General features: G+C 46.6%; 1 protein-coding gene across 2 annotated transcripts in view; it reads left to right on the plus strand.

The window, feature by feature from the left end:
* Positions 1–403: 403 nt before the first annotated feature.
* Positions 404–15,436, plus strand: part of LOC142193700 (epidermal growth factor receptor kinase substrate 8-like protein 3) — a 76,859-nt gene continuing 61,826 nt past the window's right edge. For both annotated transcript variants that reach the window (XM_075262692.1, XM_075262691.1), the window contains exon 1: positions 404–534. The gene's annotated coding sequence lies outside the window, so the exon portion shown is untranslated. The remainder of the gene's footprint in view (positions 535–15,436) is intronic.

The raw sequence follows: 15,436 nt of genomic DNA on the forward strand, positions 1-15,436 counted from the left end.
TCAATATCTATGAAACGTTATTCATTCTCTTTATTGCTGAAATACAGGACAGTAAAAACAGGTTAAATATATCCACCTTGAAAAAAAATATGTTACACAGCTTGCATTAACCCGATCATAAACAAGGGTTAATGTTCAACAAGCAATGGTGACAGCAATTGAACAATTACCTTGTATACAGACAATAATAATACTTATAAAAATGTAAAACTTATTTGTATGACGTTTAAGCTGAAAATAAGCAGACAGCAGTACATAGAGATGTGTGTACTGGAGAGAACCCATAAGGAAGAGGGGGGGTAGAAATAGCTGGGAGTAATTGCCATTAGCATCATTATGTAAACACTGGTGTGAGCAGGTCCTGGGCAAAGGACAGAGGGAGTGTCTCCTGCAAGAAGCTCAGGTTAGTGGGCACTCTCAACAGAGAAGTGCTTGAGCCTTATCCACCATAGCGGATCTATTAGACCTTCGACGCAGTCCACATACTGTAGTGGATGGATTTATGAAGGGAAGACGAACTCAGGAAGCATTTAGGTAAATAGTTTAAAACTTTGTATTTTCTCAAATCATGTAAATGCCATGTTGTTTGGTTTGATCTTCCCTTTCCCAATTACTTACTTTTATTTTAATAAACAGAAATCTGGATAAGATGTTTGTGCAAACACTATGTAAAATATATAACAGAGCCCAGTAACTATCCCATGTCAGATACAGTATTGTTCTCCTTGTATGGGGAAGGTGATCTATTGGGACCTTTCAGGTGGGGCCGGCGTCAGAACCCACTGCTCAGTTGAGAACTGAATACATCTGCTCCACTGCAGTGTTTTACCGTCCTGGCAAAGTGCATGGGATTCTAGCTAATCCTATTCACACATTGCAGAAAAAAAAATCTATAACGTTGCGCTTTTATAAGTTACAGCATGTCAATTATACCTATGGAAACTGTGGTGCTTTCCCTATATGTATAACTGAAGTAGAACGTTCGCAGAGGAAAACTCGGTGTACTTTCTGAGAAAAACCGGGATGTTTTCCTTGACCTTATATTCAGTCTTTTCCCTTACTGAATTTTCTGTCATCCATCTACAACCTTCGGTCAGCCCCCTGTTTCTCCTCTGAACCCTGACCCCTTTGAGGACACTCTCTTCTCCATGTGCTTCTATATCTGACATGCAGTCACCAAACAGCTGGTATGTTAGCGGTTGCAGGTAAGTGACAGATAGATAACCCCATGAAAGTTCTAATCATGTTAATTTGCTAAAGTTTATAAAAGTCAGTCCACTGTGCATTTTTCTGCCCTGGGACTTGTAGTACTTATAGCACGTTTAGTAAGGGAAAAGACTGACTATTAGAGATGAGCGAACAGTGTTCTATCGAACACATGTTCGATCGGATATCAGGGTGTTCGCCATGTTCGAATCGAATCGAACACCGCGTGGTAAAGTGCGCCAAAATTCGATTCCCCTCCCACCTTCCCTGGCGCCTTTTTTGCACCAATAACAGCGCAGGGGAGGTGGGACAGGAACTACGACACCGGGGGCATTGAAAAAAATTGGAAAAAGTCATTGGCTGCCGAAATCAGGTGACCTCCATTTTAGACGAATAGTGGATTTCAAATCCGGGTCATATGAGAATGTGAACTTTGTGACTATGAGACAGGGATAGCTGTACAGGCAGGGATAGCTAGGGATAACCTTTATTTAGGGGGGAATGTTATTAAAAATAACTTTTTGGGGCTCTATCGGGTGTGTAATTGTGATTTTTGTGAGATAAACTTTTTCCCATAGGGATGCATTGGCCAGCGCTGATTGGCCGAATTCCGTACTCTGGCCAATCAGTGCTGGCCAATGCATTCTATTAGCTTGATGAAGCAGAGTGTGCACAAGGGTTCAAGCGCACCCTCGGCTCTGATGTAGCAGAGCCGAGGGTGCACTTGAACCCTTGTGCACCCTCGGCTCTGCTACATCAGAGCCGAGGGTGCGCTTGAACCCTTGTGCACACTCTGCTTCATCAAGCTAATAGAATGCATTGGCCAGCGCTGATTGGCCAATGCATTCTATTAGCCCGATGAAGTAGAGCTGAATGTGTGTGCTAAGCAACACATTCAGCTCTACTTCATCGGGCTAATAGAATGCATTGGCCAGCGCTGATTGGCCAGAGTACGGAATTCGGCCAATCAGCGCTGGCTCTGCTGGAGGAGGCGGAGTCTAAGATCGCTCCACACCAGTCTCCATTCAGGTCCGACCTTAGACTCCGCCTCCTCCAGCAGAGCCAGCGCTGATTGGCCGAATTCCGTACTCTGGCCAATCAGCACTGGCTAATGCATTGTATTGGCGTGATGAAGCAGTGCTGAATGTGTGTGCTTGGGTTTCCCCCTTAACGAGTTTATGTTCCCCATAGACTATAATGGGGTTCGAAACCCATTCGAACACTCGAACAGTGAGCGGCTGTTCGAATCGAATTTCGAACCTCGAACATTTTAGTGTTCGCTCATCTCTACTGACTATAAGACTGTTACGCAGCTGTATAATAGACTAAGGCTAAGGCCCCACGGGCCGTAATCACAGCGCTTTAAGAACTGCGGCGTGAACGCATTGCGGTTCTTTCCACAGCGCTTTTCAGAGAAAGTTCACAGAGTTTTCCTCTGTGGACTTTGTCTTAACATTATATCTACGGGAAAGCCGTCGACATTTACGTAGATATAATTGACATGCTGCGATTTGCAAAGCCACAACGATTTCTTCGCATGAATCCTATCCCCTTTGCTTGCACTGTAAAACGCCGCAATTTTTCCCGTAGCGTCTCCGCTGCGGGCAAATCGCGGCGTTTAAGTCCCGTGGGGCCCTGGCCTTAAGGTGGTTTCTCCCATAAGGCAAAGCTGACACTATGTCGCAGTTTACATTAGCAATAGAAGTCACGATGCAGAAGCTTTAAATTGTCTTTGTCTCAATACACTTTTTAACAAATCATTAATGCAAAACAATTATTGCTCTATATGTATGGTAGTTGTATTGATGTATACATCCAACCAGTCCTGTATGAGTAAAGATTCTGTTGTTCTGACAGAATGACAGATACAGATAGAGCACCTCCATTTGCAACCACCACCATTCACATTAATGTTTAAAAAAAAAAAAAAGCAGTCACTGAATTTAATTGATTGCTACTCTTACCATGGCGAACAGGAGGATACAAGAGACTCTGTTGCCCACAGGAACCAGGAACACTAAAACCTTCTGAAGCTAGCCCTGCCATTTGTATCTGATATTTTAGAGAATGTACTGTATTATAATTATAACCAGCAGAACTGTAAATGCATCTCTAGGTTCCTTCTAAATACACTAGCCTCTGCCTGTGACTTCGTCAGCATGTTGTTGACGTGGATGATCCAACTATATTCAGCAAATTGCAAGTTGATGCTTTGTCTGCTTCAGCATTTCATGCAGCTCACAAGTTGTCCTGCTGCTGAACTTGTTCTTCACGCTGTGCCTGTGATTGTTCTGGCATCTCAGCAGCTCACTGGGAAGCCATATAATAGCCTGTTGTTGGTGTCGATGATCCGCATGCTACAGCGTTTCGGCAGCTCTCAAGCTGGCCTGCCACTGAACTTCTTCCTCACACTGTGCCTGTGATTGTTCTGGAATTTCAGCAGCTCACTGGGATGCCATATACAATGAGTGTGTTTTTGGCGTTCATGATCTCTCTCAGCTCCGTTTGAGGAGAACTTGACTTTTAGCTACTTTCATAGCTCTCGTTGTTTTTGGATTTTTTGTGATAAATTAGATTTTCCTATTCCCAGCATGTTTAAAATTGGCAAACTGCCAATTCGGATTAAATGTGTTTTCCCATACAGTGTATCAGCACTGCCTGGATCAGTTCAGATAATATGAAAATGCGCGTACACAATGGACTCAGGGTTAGCTGTGTGTTTACAAAGAGAGATAACAGACCTGGCTTGATTAGCCTGCTGCCAAGAGCAGTTTAATATAGTATGTGAACATTAATTCATAACATTTGTGAAGCCATGTCATTTACAGGGATAAAAAGTAGCCCATGTGTTAATGCAGGTTACCAACTATCTATATGCAAATTTCATCCTTCAGCCATTTTTGCGTAATCGAGGAACAAACAACAAAACTTTCAGCTGAATTATATGACAAAAACAATATAAATCCAGCGCTGTGAAGGAACTTTATATAAAACTTAGCTTTTAATGATCCATTTTAGAAAAACACCAAATCCGGTGTAATCCAACAAGTTAATGAAGAAGGAGCAGTAAAACAGTGTAGTCCATAAAAACAATAAGTAGCATCCTGTTTTGTTATGTTTGTTTTTATGGACTATACTGTTTTTCTGTTCATTCTTCATTACTAGAGATGAGCGAACAGTGTTCTATCGAACTCATGTTCGATCGGATATTAGGCTGTTCGGCATGTTCGAATCGAATCGAACACCGCGTGGTAAAGTGTGCCATTACTCGATTCCCCTCCCACCTTCCCTGGCGCCTTTTTTGCTCCAATAACAGCGCAGGGTAGGTGGGACAGGAACTACGACACCGGTGACGTTGAAAAAAGTAGGCAAAACCCATTGGCTGCCGAAAACATGTGACCTCTAATTTAAAAGAACAGCGACGCCCAGCTTCGCGTCATTCTGAGCTTGCAATTCACCGGGGACGGAGGTTTCCGTCCAGTTAGCTAGGGGTTAGATTCTGGGTAGGCAGGGACAGGCTAGGATAGGAAGGAGAAGACAACCAACAGCTCTTATAAGAGCTAAATTCCAGGGAGAAGCTTGTCAGTGTAACGTGGCACTGACGGGCTCAATCGCCGCAACCCAGCTTTCCCAGGATCCTGAATGGAATACACTGTCAGTGTATTCCCGTATACCCAACATATACCCCCGATACCCGTTCCAACGGTGTGCCCCCCCACCTTCACCCCAGAAATACCCTGCAAGTCCCCTAGCAATAGAATTGGGGCTATATACACCCACTATTTTTGCTACTGCCATATAGTGCCATTGTCTCACTGGGAATTCAAAGAATATATTGGGCTTACATATAACTTCAATTCCAGGGAGAAGCTTGTCAGTGTAACGTGGCACTGACGGGCTCAATCGCCGCAACCCAGCTTTCCCAGGATCCTGAATGGAACACACTGACAGTGTATTCCCGTATACCCCATATATACACCCCAAATCCCCGTTCCAACGGTGTGCCCCCCCACCTTCACCTCAGAAATACCCTGCAAGTCCCCTAGTAATAGAATTGGGGCTATATACACCCACTATTTTTGCTACTGGTATGTAGTGCCATTGTCTGATTGGGAATTCAAAGAATATATTGGGGTTACGTGCATCCACAATTTTTGCTACTGGTATATAGTGCCATTGTCTGACTGGGAATTCAAAGAATATATTGGGGTTACGTGCACCCACAATTTTTGCTACTGGTATATAGTGCCATTGTCTGACTGGGAATTCAAAGAATATATTGGGGTTATAAATACCCTCATTTCTTGCTACTGGTATATAGTGCCATTGTCTGACTGGGAATTCAAAGAATATATTGGGGTTACGTGCACCCACAATTTTTGCTACTGGTATATAGTGCCATTGTCTGACTGGGAATTCAAAGAATATATTGGGGTTACAAATACCCTCATTTCTTGCTACTGGTATATAGTGCCATTGTCTGACTGGGAATTCAAAGAATATATTGGGGTTATAAATACCCTCATTTCTTGCTACTGGTATATAGTGCCATTGTCTCACTGGGAATTCAAAGAATATATTGGGGTTACGTGCACCCACAATTTTTGCTACTGGTATATAGTGCCATTGTCTGACTGGGAATTCAAAGAATATATTGGGGTTACGTGCACCCACAATTTTTGCTACTGGTATATAGTGCCAATTTCTAACTGGGAATTCAAAATGCGCAAGGCTCCCGGAAAGGGACGTGGACGAGGCCGTGGGCGAGGTCGGGGGAATGGTTCTGGGGAGCAAGGTAGCAGTGAAGCCACAGGGCGTCCCGTGCCTACTCCTGTGGGGCAGCAAGCATTGCGCCACTCCACAGTGCCAGGGTTGCTTGCCACATTAACTAAACTGCAGGGTACAAACCTTAGTAGGCCCGAGAACCAGGAACAGGTCTTGCAATGGCTGTCAGAGAACGCTTACAGCACATTGTCCAGCAGCCAGTCAGACTCTGCCTCCTCTCCTCCTATTACCCAACAGTCTTGTCCTCCTTCCTCCCAAAATTCCCAAGCTTCACAGAACAATAACCCCAACTGTCCCTGCTCCCCAGAGCTGTTCTCCGCTCCTTTCATTGTCCCTCAACCTGCCTCTCCACGTCACGATTCCACGAACCTAACAGAGGAGCATCTGTGTCCAGATGCTCAAACACTAGAGTCTCCTCCATCTCCGTTCGATGTGGTGGTGGATGACCAGCAACCCACCCTCATCGACGATGATGTGACGCAGTTGCCGTCAGGGCATCCAGTTGACCGGCGCATTGTGCGGGAGGAGGAGATGAGACAGGAGTTGGAAGAGGAAGTGGTGGATGATGAGGACACTGACCCGACCTGGACAGAGGGGATGTCAAGCGGGGAAAGTAGTGTGGATGTTGAGACAGGTGCAGCACCAAAAAGGGTAGCTAGAGGCAGAGGCAGAGGTCAGCAGCTTAGGCGAAGCCAGGCCACACCCGGAATCTCCCAAGATGTTCCAGTTCGTACCCAGCCCCGAAAAACTCCCACCTCGAGGGCACGTTTCTCGAAGGTGTGGAGTTTTTTCAAGGAATGCGCCGAGGACAGATATAGTGTTGTCTGCACAATTTGCCTCTCGAAATTGATTAGGGGCTCTGAGAAGAGCAACCTGTCCACCACTTCAATGCGCCGTCATTTGGAATCCAAGCACTGGAATCAGTGGCAGGCAGCAACGGCAGGACAAAGGCCGCCTGCCGTTCACGCCACTGCCACTGCCTCTGCCACTGCCTCTGCCTCTGCCACTGCCACTGCTGACTGTGCTGGCAATGCACTCCAGAGGACGAGCCAGGACACCACTTCATCTGCCTCCGCCACTTTGTTGACTTCTCCCTCATCCTCCCCTGTTCCTGTCTTATGTCCTTCTCCTGCACCATCAAAGGCACCATCAGGCGCTTCTTTACAACAACCCACCATCTCTCAGACATTGGAGCGGCGGCAGAAATACACTGCTAACCACCCACACGCGCAAGCCTTGAACGCCAACATCGCTAAACTGCTGGCCCAGGAGATGTTGGCGTTCCGGCTTGTTGAAACTCCCGCCTTCCTGGACCTGATGGCAACTGCGGCACCTCGCTATGCCGTCCCTAGCCGTCACTACTTCTCCCGGTGTGCTGTCCCCGCCTTGCACCAGCACGTGTCACTCAACATCAGGCGGGCCCTTAGTTCCGCGCTTTGCACAAAGGTCCACTTGACCACCGACGCGTGGACAAGTGCATGCGGACAGGGACGCTACATTTCACTGACGGCACACTGGGTGAATGTAGTTGAGGCTGGGACTGCTTCCCAAACTGGCCCGGTGTACCTCGTCTCCCCGCCTAACATTCCTGGCAGGGACACGAGAAGAACACCCCCCTCCTCCTCCTCCTCTACCGCCTCCTCCTCCGCCACCGCCTCCTCCTCCGCCACCGCCTCCTCCTCCGCTGTTAGATTGACCCCAGCTACGAGTTGGAAACGTTGCAGCACTGGCGTTGGTAGACGTCAGCAGGCTGTGCTGAAGCTGATCAGCTTGGGGGACAGACAGCACACTGCCTCCGAGGTGAGGGATGCCCTCCTCGATGAGACGGCAATATGGTTTGAGCCGCTGCACCTGGGCCCAGGCATGGTCGTTTGTGATAACGGCCGGAACCTGGTAGCAGCTCTGGAGCTTGCCGGACTCCAACATGTTCCATGCCTGGCCCACGTCTTCAACCTAGTGGTGCAACGTTTCCTAAAGAGCTACCCCAATGTTCCAGAGCTACTGGTGAAAGTGCGGCGCATGTGCGCCCACTTTCGCAAGTCGACAGTAGCCGCTGCTAGCTTAAAATCTCTCCAGCAACGCCTGCATGTGCCACAACACCGGCTTTTGTGCGACGTCCCCACACGCTGGCACTCAACGTTTCAGATGTTGAATAGAGTGGTTGAGCAGCAGAGACCTTTGATGGAATACCAGCTACAAAACCCTAGGGTGCCATAAAGTCAGCTGCCTCAGTTTCACATCCATGAGTGGCCATGGATGAGAGACCTTTGTGACATCCTACGGGTCTTTGAGGAGTCCACAAGGAGGGTGAGCTCTGAGGATGCGATGGTGAGCCTTACAATCCCGCTCTTGTGTGTTCTGAGAGAATCCCTGATTGACATCAGGGATAACTCAGATCACACAGAGGAGTTAGGGATAGCATCCGATCCGTCACAGCTGGAGAGTAGGTCCACACATCTGTCCGCTTCACTGCGTTTAATGGAGGAGGAGGAGGAGGAGGAGGAGGAAGAAGAATTGTCCGATGATGTGATGGTGATACAGGAGGCTTCCGGGCAACTTCGAATCGTCCCATTGTTGCAGCGCGGATGGGTAGACATGGAGGATGAGGAGGAAATGGAGATTGAACTTTCCGGTGGGGCCAGAGGAGTCATGCCAACTAACACTGTGGCAGACATGGCTGAGTTCATGTTGGGGTGCTTTACAACCGACAAACGTATTGTCAAAATCATGGAGGACAACCAGTACTGGATCTTTGCTATCCTTGACCCCCGGTATAAAAACAACATCTCGTCTTTTATTCCGGTAGAGGGGAGGGCCAATCGCATCAATGCTTGCCACAGGCAATTGGTGCAGAATATGATGGAGATGTTTCCAGCATGTGACGTTGGCGGCAGGGAGGGCAGTTCCTCCAGTAGGCAACCAAGTTCTCACCGGTCCACACAAACGAGGGGCACACTGTCTAAGGTCTGGGACACCTTGATGGCACCCCCTCGCCAAAGTGCCGCCACGGAGGGTCCTAGTGTCACCAGGCGTGAGAAGTATAGGCGCATGTTGCGGGAATACCTTTCCGACCACAGCCCTGTCCTCTCCGACCCCTCTGCGCCCTACACGTATTGGGTGTCGAAGTTGGACCTGTGGCTTGAACTTGCCCTATATGCCTTGGAGGTGCTGTCCTGTCCTGCCGCCAGCGTCCTATCTGAGAGGGTGTTCAGTGCAGCCGGTGGCATCATCACTGACAAGCGCACCCGTCTGTCAGCTGAGAGTGCCGACCGGCTCACTTTGATAAAAATGAACCACCACTGGATAGAGCCTTCATTTTTGTGCCCACCTGTGTAAAGCACCCCAACATGAAACTCCATGTCTGTACTCAACCTCTCCAATTCCTCCGCATCCTCATACTCATCCACCATAAGCGTTGCACAATTCTGCTAATACTAGGCTCCCTCCACCCTGATTTCCCCCAACTCTGCTGGTTAGAGGCTCCCTCCACCCTGATTTCCACCAACTCTGCTGGTTAGAGGCTCCCTCCACCCTGCTTTCCCACAACTCTGCTGGTTAGAGGCTCCCTCCACCCTGATTTCCACCAACTCTGCTGTTTAGAGGCTCCCTCCACCATGAATTGGTCCAAACTGGGGTTTTTAGAGGCTCCCTCCACCATGAATTGGTCCAAACTGGGCTGTTTAGAGGCTCCCTCCACCATGAATTGGTCCAAACTGGGGTTTTTAGAGGCTCCCTCCACCATGAATTGGTCCAAACTGGGCTGTTTAGAGGCTCCCTCCACCATGAATTGGTCCAAACTGGGGTTTTTAGAGGCTCCCTCCACCATGAATTGGTCCAAACTGGGCTGTTTATAGGCTCCCTCCACCATGAATTGGTCCAAACTGGGGTTTTTAGAGGCTCCCTCCACCATGAATTTGCCCAAACTGGGCTGTTTAGAGGCTCCCTCCACCATGAATTTGCCCAAACTGGGCTGTTTAGAGGCTCCCTCCACCATGAATTGGTCCAAACTGGGGTTTTTAGAGGCTCCCTCCACCATGAATTGGTCCAAACTGGGCTGTTTATAGGCTCCCTCCACCATGAATTGGTCCAAACTGGGGTTTTTAGAGGCTCCCTCCACCATGAATTGGTCCAAACTGGGCTGTTTAGAGGCTCCCTCCACCATGAATTGGTCCAAACTGGGGTTTTTAGAGGCTCCCTCCACCATGAATTGGTCCAAACTGGGGGTTTTTAGAGGCTCCCTCCACCATGAATTTGCCCAAACTGGGCTGTTTAGAGGCTCCCTCCATCATGAATTGGTCCAAACTGGGGTTTTTAGAGGCTCCCTCCACCATGAATTGGTCCAAACTGGGGTTTTTAGAGGCTCCCTCCACCATGAATTGGTCCAAACTAGGGTTTTTAGAGGCTCCCTCCACCATGAATTTGCCCAAACTGGGCTGTTTAGAGGCTCCCTCCACCGTGAATTTGCCCAAACTGGGCTGTTTAGAGGCTCCCTCCACCATGAATTGGTCCAAACTGGGGTTTTTAGAGGCTCCCTCCACCATGAATTGGTCCAAACTGGGGGTTTTTAGAGGCTCCCTCCACCATGAATTTGCCCAAACTGGGCTGTTTAGAGGCTCCCTCCATCATGAATTGGTCCAAACTGGGGGTTTTAGAGGCTCCCTCCACCATGAATTGGTCCAAACTGGGGTTTTTAGAGGCTCCTTCCACCATGAATTGGTCCAAACTGGGGTTTTTAGAGGCTCCCTCCACCATGAATTTGCCCAAACTCTGCTGGTTAGAGGCTCAATCCACCCTGATTTTCAAAACAAATGTTGGTGCCAACCTCAACTTACTACAAGGGCCAAATTCACTGCTGGTGACAAGCTCTCCTCACTGCAAGTGCCAAATACACATGTTTCAAGGTGTTTTCCTACTGTCAGAGAGGTGGTATTGAGTGTGCAAAGTGTGTAGTTGTTAGGCTGTGATGTTGGGGTAATAGAGGGTCTTTGGTGTGTTAGATGCCCCCAGACATGCTTCCCCTGCTGTCCCAGTGTCATTCCAGAGGTGTTGGCATCATTTCCTGGGGTGTCATAGTGGACTTGGTGACCCTCCAGACACGGATTTGGGTTTCCCCCTTAACGAGTATCTGTTCCCCATAGACTATAATGGGGTTCGAAACCCGTTCGAACACACGAACATTGAGCGGCTGTTCGAATCGAATTTCGAACCTCGAACATTTTAGTGTTCGCTCATCTCTATTCATTACGGCAAGGGAGCCTTCGCACGGAGTAAACACTCCGCTCATTCTGAACGTAAACTCGTTCAGAGTGAGCGGTGTTGATCCCATTGATTTCTATGGGTGCCGGCATACGTGCACTCCCCATTAACATCAATGGGATGCTTTTTTAACCTATTGCTTTCAATGTGATACGCGCGTATCACATTGAAAGCAATAGGTAAAAAAGCCTCCCACTGATTTCAATGGGGAGCGCGTATATGCCGACACCCATAGAAATCAATGGGATCTGTTTTAACGCTGCTCACTCTGAACGAGTTTACGTTCAGAATGAGGGGAGGGTTTACTCCGTGTGAAGGCTCCCTAAGTTCACACGGGGTTTTATGGTTGGGATTTTGAGGCAGTATACACCTCAAAATCCTGACCAAAAAGACGGCTCCCATTGAAATCAATGGGAGCTGGTCAGTTCTTTTTTTCCAGGAGCTGTTTGTTCCTGCTCCCGAAAAAAGAAGTGAGATGCTCATTCTTTCAAGCGGATTCACCTCGCAACATCCGCCTGAAGACACTCCCTCCTGACTAAGCCCATTCATTTGGACCTAATCCGGAGCGGAGTGTGCGACTAGATGTCAGTGCACTGCTCCAGCATCCACTCGCAGCTACCCGTATTTTGGTCCGGAACACCGCCTCAGATTCAGGACCAAAAAACCCTCAATTTGTGGGATTATACTGGATGTGGTGTTTTTTCTAAAATAGATCATTATAAGCTAAGTTTTACATAAAGTTCCTCCACAGCGCTGGATTTTTATTGTTTTTGTCATATAATTTAGCTCTTGCTTTTTGCCTCAAGCCGAGAGGCTATTTTCCGTGCACTGGGAGATTTCATTTATATTTGATCCCTACTCACAATGGTGTTTTGTTCTGGGCTGTGAATACTTCCAGTGTCTGCATCCAGACTTTCACATTTATAATATTAGTAGGATTTATAAGTAATCAAATGTATCTAGAAACTTACTCAACTTTTTGTTCATAAGGGGTAGTCACAACAAATTGCTAGCGTGGCATCGAACTACTCGGAACCTCAATGATCAGAACAAAGGGACCTTTATCATTCGGTATATGAAATAAACATAAGTCCTAAATAAGTGAAGTCTTACAAATTAGAGCTCACAATTTAGGACCAAAGTATTGGATGAAGTAGTAAGAAAAACTATACGTATGCCTACCTGTGAGAAAGGCTTTCAAATTATTGTTAGGTAACTTGTTTAGCAGCAGCTGCATGCATTGGTAAATCGACATGATATCAGTAACATAATTTGTTACCAGAATTAACCAGAATTGTTTGTAGTTTTTATTAAAGTTTTCACTGAAAAAAAAAAATACAAACGTATACAAATATATCATAAAAGGGCAAACAATTGCCAATAATCAACTGAAAAATCAGAGTTTTGGAAGGAAGGTCAATTTCACTGCATATATACGCCTAATAAGGTATATATGGAGGAGATGCCATTTGTCAAATATTGTTTCGAATTCATGCAACAGTCGTAGATAATTTACCAAGTATAGATATTTATAATTAAAGGAAAGCCAAATTGCACTATTGAAAATCAAAATTACTGTGCAGTAACAGTACAGATGGTCAGAGGGTGGTTCAGACCCCCAGAGAATAATGATCAGAGGGCTAAGAGAGGTGAGAGAACATGAAAAACACTGTTACTTACCTCTCCTGAGCTCTGGAAGGCTTTGGGCCTTTTTGGTGACATCCAAGACGTCATGAGGGCCAGGTCTGCATCATAATGTGTTGTGACGTAGGGCTGGCTAAAGTGACGTCTGGTCTATTATTGAAGATGGCCGACATCAGCAGGGAGTGACCGGAGCCCAGGAGAGGTAAGTAACATTGTTTTTTTTATGTTTGTATCCTCCCCTGGATCATCGATCATTATACTCTGGGGTCTGAAAAGACCCCAGAGTATCAAATCAAATCAAAAAAGCTTTATTGGCACGTCCGAATAGATATTTGGCATTGCCAAAGCTAGTAAAGTGGGGGGGGGGGGGAGTTGGACTCGGGTGGGTGAGTGGTGGGGGTGGGGTGGATGGTTTGGGGTATAACAGTCCATGGAGTCTCATCTTCCTCTTCGTTGGTGACCGTTATATGGGGAGATGGGGTGGGGTGGGGCGGTTGGTTTGGGGTATAACAGTCCGTGGAGTCTCATCTTCCTCTTCTTTGGTGACTGCTATATGGGGAGGTGGGGGTGGGGTGGGGCGGGTGTTTTGGGATAAATATAACAGTCCGTGGAGTCTCATCTTCCTCTCGTTTGGTGACAGCTGGACACATATTGGGCAGCGATCTCCACAGTGGCCTCTTCTTCTCCCAGTAGGATGTAGAGTTTCCTCTTCTTGTCTGCAGATATGAAGTCTGGGATGTGGGCAAAGAGTCTTTGGTAGTAGACGGCCCTCACAGCTGAGTATTTGGTGCAGTATAATAATTGTTCATGGGTGGTCCACAATAGGGCATAATACTGTATGCAAGGGACACTATGGGTCATAATACTGTGTGCAGGGGCCATTATGGGGCATAATGCTGTGTGCAGGGGCCATTATGGGGCATACTATGGTACGCATGGGCTACTATGGGGCATAATAGTGCGTGCAGGGGCCACTATGGAGCATAATAGTGTGTGCAGGAATGTTATTTATGCACGCATATGTGGAGTTTACAGACATGTGCAAGGCTATAAGGAGGATCAACCCCTCTCATCTGCTTTCACTCTGTGATTAGAGAAAAACCCATCCCCCCTCACCCAAGTGAACCAATTACAGTGCAAAGAAAGGAGGAATAAAATGACTCCCTGATATATGGGATTTCATTACCATCTTTCTTCGAATTTTAGATGACTTATCAGCCTGCTATGTATCCTGTGTTAGATTTGCTCCCATTAGTTTTAGCAATCCTGCTATGAGTTGAAAGTAGATAGTTGTTACTAGGGCATTTATTCATCTAGCTACAGGTACAAATGATCAGCTGGACTTTGAGAGCTATTATCTACAGCTCCATGTATAAAGCTTGATTGTAGCCTGGAGGTTCTATAAAATGTAACATGACGTGTTTCCTCCATTGAAGTTCATCAGAGGTTGTATAGTGATAAATTCAGAGGGTGTTTCGATCGCTGTCACAACAGTTCTATATCATTCATCCTACCTCCTCTATGGCATATACAGCATTTTTGAAGATGATTCAGGAAAAGAGTGCGAGCACTAGTGTGAATCCAATATGGGTAATACTAACATATATAAAAAGTTTGAGAAATACACTAGTGATCTCATAGGTGATTGAACATGCCAGTGTACTGCCAAGGAAAGTGGGTATAGTGAGAGAGTGAAGGGTGTAGTCTGGGAAGACAGGTACATTCCAGCCAGGCACCTAAAGGGTGTATGGTAAAGATTCACACCAGGAAGGTCAGCTGAGTAATCAAGCCCTAATAACAGTCTGTGTGTGAAGACTAGCAGTGTCGCACCACAGACAGAGTTGAACTGTCCAGACCAGACCTCCAAAGCAGATACTGTGCCACCCTTTGTTGTTGCCAAGGTGGGAGACTGGTAGCCAGTCTCCTGTATAGTCAGGGAAAAGTTTCCTTACATTTAAGTTAGTTTTCTCAACCAAGAAAGAAGGACTCTGTTTTTGTTTATCTTGTGGCTTTGCAAAAGCAGTGTATGCATTACATGTGAATAAAGTCTGAACTTGTGTGCAATCCAGTGTCTGGTCTGTGTCCGTTTCCTGCACTGCTACAAGCATCTACCTGAGCGATTCCCCACAATATATATATATATATATATATATATATATATATATATATATATATATATGTAAAATTTTAAGATATGTCTCATATATTTGCTCAAAGGTCTACCCTTTAAAGTACAGGCTGCGTTTAGTGTAAATTTTATATCGGATCCGTATATATATATCACCCAACTTTCAAAGGACAGAAAGAGACAGCAAATTTAGCACCATCCACTTCTACATTGATTCCGCCCATACCATCAATCTCTCTTTGTGCCCCCACACAATATAATGCTCCTACAGTAACCCTAACATTATTTGCCCCCACATTATAATGTTCCCCTCCAATTGCCCTAACAGTATATAGTCCTCAATATGCCCCCCCAGTTTAATGTCCCCCTCCATCTGGTTGGAGACATTAAATTATAGGGATCTCTGCATGGGGGCAA

This window comes from Leptodactylus fuscus, chromosome 2, assembly GCF_031893055.1.
Source record: "Leptodactylus fuscus isolate aLepFus1 chromosome 2, aLepFus1.hap2, whole genome shotgun sequence".
NCBI classification, from domain to species: domain Eukaryota; kingdom Metazoa; phylum Chordata; class Amphibia; order Anura; family Leptodactylidae; genus Leptodactylus; species Leptodactylus fuscus.